The sequence below is a fragment of the Saccostrea cucullata genome, unplaced genomic scaffold (assembly GCF_032062105.1).
Source record: "Saccostrea cucullata isolate Sc308-1 unplaced genomic scaffold, CSIRO_AGI_Scuc_v1 ctg2754, whole genome shotgun sequence".
Taxonomy (NCBI): Eukaryota; Metazoa; Mollusca; class Bivalvia; order Ostreida; family Ostreidae; genus Saccostrea; species Saccostrea cuccullata.
In genome coordinates this window covers 109,825-117,844 of record NW_026920796.1, presented here as the reverse complement: position 1 = coordinate 117,844, position 8,020 = coordinate 109,825, and positions in this window count along the sequence as shown.

Sequence of the window (8,020 nt, the reverse complement as noted above, 5' to 3'; positions counted from 1 at the left end):
AGATATATAAACTCCGTATGCAGGTGGTATATTTGATATTGATATTAAATAAGGAAAAAAAGGAAGTTTAAATAATAAAATTATTATTTATAAGAAACAGAGTAAAACCAATATGCTTCAAAACTTTGTTTACGGAACATAATTAAACGTTTTTGTGATTATAACATTTGAACGTATCAATCCCCTTTCCTAAACATCCAGTGCAAGACTCATGAAACAATAAATTACATCGCTCATCAGAGCATTTCACCCAGTCTTCATCGTCAGAGTAGTCGTCATAGTAATATCCATGACAGTAGCTGTTAAAATCTTCCCCTGTTTCCTTGTTGACGTTTCCCTTGGTTTTTCGCTTTGATTTCCCCATCTTTTTGTTTTTCTTCTTCATTTCTCTTAATTTCTTACGGGCTTCCTTTTCAGTTCTCTTTGGTTCCTTATCGTTTTCTCTGTCTTCTATCTCCTTGATCATTTCATCTGCTGTAAGACATCGCGCTGATGTGATTCTTCGAGATTTTCTGTTTGTAGCTGACTTTTTCTCCTTTTCGAATGAAGGGACCACTAAAAGACTAGAGAGAACATCGCCTGATGCACATGGAACTTCGTGATCAACAGAACTAGACGACAAGCTTGCATGCGCATCAGCATCAATTTCAAGGTCGGTGGATTCCTGCTCAGATGATCTACATGTATTTTCTTTAGGTTTTCAGTCGCCCTCCAGATTTGGTAATTGTGAAACCATAGACGGTCCAAACACTTCTTCGGGTATCACTGCAGGATTAAATGGGAAAATTCCTGTGGCACGAAATGCGCTAGAAGCATTAGGCATTGTGCAGACTTTGTGATAGACTATCGTGAACAGTCCACAGAATTCGTATCTTGTTATTATCCGACCTGGATTTTCTTTCATGAACTGCATGCAAGCTTTATTATACTCTGTCTTCAGTGGTTTGAATAAGCACTTGTCAAGAGGTTGAAGCTCGCTAGTTGTACGAGGGGGAGGCAGAGAATATCAATGTCGTTTTCTTTGGCCAGCTTCAGTATTTCCAAGCTTATATGAGAAGAGTGACCATCCATAATCAGCAGGACTGGTCGATGCGTAGGAAGATATTTTATGAAATGATTTTTAAACCAGTGCTCAAAAAGCTCTCTGTTGATGAATGATGACTTACTGGTAGCAAATAGTGTGCAAGGTGGCATTAGAAACTAAACCCTTGTTTAAGCGCCGTCCCTTAAAAATAATCATGGATGTACAATCCTGATGCACTGGCGCAGATAACTACAGTGACATTTTCTCCTCGATCTCCACTTGTCTTGCTGTGAACAGCTCGCATGCCTTTCAGCCCTACGATCTTCCCTGGTGGGTGCACAGTATTAGTTCCACTCTCATCAACATTGTAAATTTGAGAACCTTTGTCAAATAGCTTTGACCTATTTACTGTATTTTCTAGCAATTGGAAGTAGGATGTCACGACATGCTTGTTTAACATCATTCCTCGTGCCGCTGAGAGTCCTTCAGGCTTTCTAATGGCAAGTTGTGGATGACGACGCATGAAGCCCTCCTACCAATCATATCCTGCTTTAGCTTTGATTTTATTGAACGGATGGTTAGTTTTCAAAGTTACTGCCTTGGCGTATGCGGTTTTACAGATATCATCAATTGTCAACCAAAATCCACAATTAGCAATTTCTAAAATGTGACTCACGAGCTGATTTTCCTGGTCCGCAGAAAACACTGTTGGTTTGGAAGCTGGGTTGTCAACTTGCCTCTTTCCGTTCACTCTTCTCTCTGAGGTCGACTTCGGAACGCCGTTCTGTTCAGCTGCTCTACGTATGCTGAGTTTCTTTATTTTGACAGCTTCAAAGGCTTCCTTCATAGAATCTACAGACCATTTCCCTTGTTTTGGATTTTCATTCTTTTTTCGTCTCGCCATACCTAAAATGTTTAGTAACACATGCCTCAATGAAACGGGATTTATTATAATAATACAATATTTTTTAAACAAAAATTTAAGTGAATTTCTTGATCTACATTTTAATATAAATATATATTCTCACCAAAGACGATCCAAACATAAAACATTACAACACAGTTTTAACAAACACGCTTACTAGTATAATAAATTTATAACGAAACGTCCGCCCCTGCACTTTGCTATAAGTGTGTTTTACTGTAATTAGACTAAACGCTTATAACGAATTAACGCTGTCCCACATACCTAGCTGCAGATCTGTAGCTCTCCGAAATAATATATTGATAGACCGGAGAGCTACAGTGCCACCCATTGAAAAAAACTGTATATTTATTGCGCACAAAAAAGGGCCCTCGGTTCTCGATTTATTTCTCCATGTTTTTAAACTGTAATCTCAAAATATTACTAACCGTACATTCCAAATATATTCTTTCACTGTTTCCACAACCAAACATTCCCATAATTGTTGTGAATAGTCCTCCTGACTCTGATATTGTAATCATCGAACATTTCGCTTATTTATACAGCCATTTTGGTTTCAAGGATAATTCGGTCCAATATGCTTCATTCAGATGTCAACTACGAAAACACTTGAAGAAAGGGATTTTTTGAAATCTTTCCTTTTTTTAGCAATTGAGGTAAGAATTTGGAAGAATAAATCGAGAATCGAGCGCACGCTTTTGTGCGCAATAAATATACAGTTTTTTCAATGGGTGGCACTGTAGCTGTCCGGTCTATCAATATATTATTTCGGAGAGCTACAGATCTGCAGCAACCACATACCCCGATCTATTTATGAAATGCAGTAGCCCTATTGTCATGCTTACTGGTATAGATTATTGTGCAGTTGGTTAGATAATTCAGTTTGTGGTTTATAAAACAAGAGATATGCTGTTTAAAACACATATGCCTTTAGGTTTTTAAACAAAAATTAATTAAATGAGTTTTAGATATAATGATGGAAACAAAACCAAGAAATCAATTTTATATGTTGAATTGTGACGTGATAATAAATTGTTTACACTGAATTTAAAACAAAAACCAAAACAAAATTGGTTTTAGTTTTAATAATATGTGGATATACAATTGGTTACAACATAAGTGTGCGATATATATCTTTAAACAATAATATTCTAGAATACTTGTCATTTTTGAGTATAAGCATACAGGTGCAAGGTTGACATGTTCATAATGTTGTAAAATTGGCGCGTCATGACGTCATGTATCATATTCATACTTATACACAAAGAAATATATTTTTCAAATACCGAAAAAAATATCCTGAATTTTGATAAATCTGTGGAAACTGATGAACAACTTCGTACTAATGACTACCTTCCTATACCTTCTCCTTTAATCAATTGTTTGAAGTAATTTTCTGAGAAATAATACATTATAAGAGATAGTTCCCATGACGTCTACTTAGTAAGTAATATCAGAAATCAGCTTACCTGAGTGTCTATTCAAATTTCCCCGCTGGCTGACTTTGTTTCACAAGGACGCGCACGGAGGCAATGTTGATTGATAGAAGATTTCCATCGACGAACGACAACTTGCTATTTACATATAAAGAAAAAATGTTCATATGTCCCAGACTCCCAGTTGCCCCAGTGTCCCAGTTACCCCAGTTTCCCCTATATTGATGAATGATAAACTAAGTAATAAATCAAGAACTTGTATTTATCAACCAGACATTTTTAGCTCTACTGGTCAGAGACCAGAAGAGCTTATGCGATAGTAATGCGTCCGGTGTCCGTCCGTCTGTCTGTCTGTAAACAATTTTTAGCTAACCTGAGCCAAAGGCTCAATTGAGCTTTTCGTATCACATTTTGTCCGTCGTCCGTCCGTCCGTCTGTAAACTTTTCACATGTCTGGTATTTATCAACCAGATATTTTTAGCTTTACTGGTCAGAGACCAGAAGAGCGTATGAGATAGTAATGCGTCCGGTGTCCGTCCGTCTGTCTGTCTGTAAACAATTTTTAGCTCACCTGAGCCAAAGGCTCAAGTGAGCTTTTCTGATCACATTTTGTCCGTCGTCCGTCCGTCCGTCTGTCTGTCTGTAAACTTTTCACATTTTTGACTACTTCTTCTTAAGAACCACTGGGCCAATTTTGACCAAACTTGGTACAAAGCATCCTTGGTTAAAGGGGAATTTAAATTATGAAAATAAAGGGCCAAGTTTCCACACAAGGGGAGATAATCAAGAAAAGACAAAAATAGGGTGGGGTCATTAAAAAATTTAGATTCTAAATTGTTCAAATCATGACCCCCTGGGGAAGGGCGGGGCCACAATGGGGAATCAAAGTTTTACATAGAAATATATAGGAAAAATCTTTGAAAATCTTCTTCTCAAGAACCACTGGGCCAGAAAAGCTGAAACTTATGTGGAAGCATCCTGGGGTAGTGTAGATTCTAAATTGATCAAATCATGACCCCCGGGGGAAGGGCGGGCCACAATGGGTAATCAAAGTTTTACATAGAAATATATAGGAAAAATCTTTGAAAATCTTCTTCTCAAGAACCACTGGGCCAGAAAAGCTGAAACTTATGTGGAAGCATCCTTGGGTAGTGTAGATATCAAATAGCTAAAATCATGACCCCCGGGGGTAGGGCGGGGCCACAATAGGAAATCCAAGTTTTACATAGAAATATATAGAACAAATCTTTAAAAATCTTCTTCTCAAGAACTACTGGGCCAGGAAAGCTGAAACTTTTGTGGAAGCATCCTTGGGTAGTGTAGATATTAAATTATTAAAATCATGACCCCCGGGGGTAGGGCGGGGCCACAATAGGGAATCCAAGTTTTACATAGAAATATATAGAACAAATCTTTAAAAATCTTCTTCTCAAGAACCACTGGGCCAGGAAAGCTGAAACTTATGTGGAAGCATCCGGGGATAGTGTAGATTCTAAAGTTTTAAAATCATAAAAGGGAAGGGGGTAGTGGGGCATGATAGGTATAGCAAGAGGGGGAATCTGTTAAAGAACTGCATCACCCGAGTTACTCAGGTGAGCGATGTGGCTCATGGGCCTCTTGTTTGTAAAACCAAAAATGTGTATTTTATTGCAAACTTTTAGGATTATCTTTAAAAAAAAAATGGAGGGAAAACCCACTCATGTTGATAAATTTTGTTACAGTATGCAAAAATGATCGTTTTTTGTTCGTTTTAGTGTGTGTGCTTTTTCATAGGTAAATATTCTCAGTCTGAGATTTTTGTAAATATATTGTAGAGATTTTACATTAAGTATACTTTAAAACTAGATGAAATGTCAAATAAAATTTGGATGTAATTGAGATTAAAATTTTTACTTCATATCTGTCGCACTATAGGCACTTCGCCCGCCTTATTCCCCATCTTCTTTATTAAAATTTTTACGTGAGACTGATTTTATAATAAAATTTAGAAATTAAAGCAATATCTATACACTACCCCGGATGCTTTAACATAAGTTTAAGCTTTTCTAGCCCAGTGGTTCTTTAGAAGAACAATTTAAAAGATTTTCCTATTAATTTTAATGTAAAATTATGTTCCCTATTGTCCTACCCCCGTGGTCAGGATTTGAACAATTTAGGATCTACATGGTTTTAGTGCTAGGGCGGGGCTAAATAGATTTACAGTGAAAATGCATAAATTCTTCGAAAATCTTCTTTTCTGCTCCTGAGCATTAAATAAACTAACCAAGTATATACTTATGTTGAATAAGGCTACCGCTTCCAAAATTGTGAATTTCATGGCCCCTGGATCGGGGGATCTGGAGTTAGGGTGGGGCTCTATTGATTATAGTGACATTGCATAATATCTTTGAAAATCTTCTTCTCTGCTCCTGGGCATTAAATAAACTAACCAAGTACAAAGTTATGATAAGCAAGAATGTCTCTTCCAAAATTGTGAATTTCATGGCCCTAGGGTCAGGGGTTCTGGTGTTAGGGCAGGGCTCTATTGATTTTATAGTAAAATTGCATAAATTCTTCAAAAATCTTCTTCTCTGCTCATGTGTATTAAGTAAACTAACTAAAGTACAAAGTTATCATGAGCAAGAATGTCTCTTCCAAAATTGTGAATGTCATGGCCCCTGGGTCAGGATTTCTGGTGTAAGGGCGGGGCTCTATTGATTATATAGTGAAAATACATTAATTTTTCAAAAATCTTCTTCTCTGCTCCTGGGCATTAAATAAACTAACCAAGTACATTGTTATGTTGATTAAGGCTACTTCTTCCTACTTTATGAATTTCAGGACCTCTGGGTCAGGGGTTCTGGTGGTAGGGCGGGGCTCTAGTGATTATATAGTGAAAATACATTAATTATTCTTTTAAAAATCTTCTTCTCTGCTCCTGGGCATTAAATAAACTAACCAAATACATAGTTATGTTGAATAAGGCTGCTTCTTCCCAATTTGTGAATTTAAGGGCCTCTTTGTCAGGGGTTCTGGTGTTAGGGCGGGGCTCTATTGATTATATGGTGAAATGCATGAATTCTTTGAAAATCTTTTCCTTTCCTCCTGGTTAATATGCCATTGATCTAATTGCACATTTATAATGAAGAAAGGTGGCTCTTTCAAAATGGTTAATTTCAGGACCCCTTGGTCAGAGGTATAGGGGGAGGGGTACTTTGAAAATAAATTAATGCTTTAAAATTTGCTCTTTGGTATTAATCAACCATTTGTGATGAAATAAAATTTATGAACAAATTTCCAAAATTTCTAAATATGTGGCCGCAGGGTCAGTGGTTCCTGTGGGGTGCACAACTAGTGGTTATAAAGTGGAAAAACATTTTCTCTTTGTTACTCTGGTCTACCTCTGGGTATTAAGTAACCAAAGTAAGCATGTTAAGTGTATAATTATTATAAGCCTCTTTCAAAATTGTGAATTTCATGGCTTTTGGATTAAACACGAACCAAGTTCAATTGCTGGAAATTTGTTACATGATACTCATGTGACCTATAAGGCCCTTGGGTCTCTTGTTAATTTGAAAACGGCAATTTCTTACACTATAGTGACCTAAATCATATCGGAAAAACGATATCCCGAGTCGTCAGCTGTAAATCACACAAAATTCTAGCTTTGTAACTATGATGGATACTTGTACAATATACAAAACGATAAATAGACTTGCAGGTTTTTACATATATATATATATATATATATATATATATATATATATATATATATATATATATAGAATATTATACGATATCATAAGTATTAAAGAGAAATAAATCACGTGGTAGCAATCTCATGAATGAATTGCAGACCATTTCTCCATGTATCCGATTTATGCTTTGAATTAAAGAGAATTTATGATCTAGTTTCCATAAATAGAGAGGTTTAGTTACACGTTTTGTGACAAACTTGTACGGGTGACGTCATCAATGGTTGTGCTCTTCGACATCATGACGTCAAATCCGACGTGTATCTACAAGTTTAGAACGTGTAATACACTGTCTACACGTACCACGTAAACGGGTAAAGTTATGGATTAAAATCATTAAATTCTTTATTTTTTGATGCAGTTGATTGATTTTTGTGCAATAAAACAAGAACACTAGTCCATCTTAAACATTTAATGAATGGTATTCGATAATTCCATCAAAGTATTAGTATTTTTATCGATGAAAAGTTAAACTCAAACTGCTACCAAACAGCATGTTTATTTTGTACGCAGGATTCATTTGAAGAAGACCCCACCCGCCAATGCACCAAATAAAAATTATGGTTTCTTGGTGATTTTTCCTTTTCTGTTATTTTCTGTTATTTTTATTAAAACCTATTCAAACACCTCTATATTCTTTGTTTTTGTTAATAATAAAATATTTTAGAACTATTATATAACATCCACAAGCACTAGTGACAGAACAAAAAATACAACCCCTCGCCTAACAAGTTATAGGTAGTAGGCCTATGTGTAACGTCAAGTGCTTGTTGAAATTGTATTTCATTAACTTTTTTTAGGTCACCTGAGTCACTCAGGTGACCTATTGCCATCCGTGTTTGTCCGTCGTCCGTCGTTCGTCGTCCGTCGTCCGTTAACATTTGAACATTTTCAGCTTCTT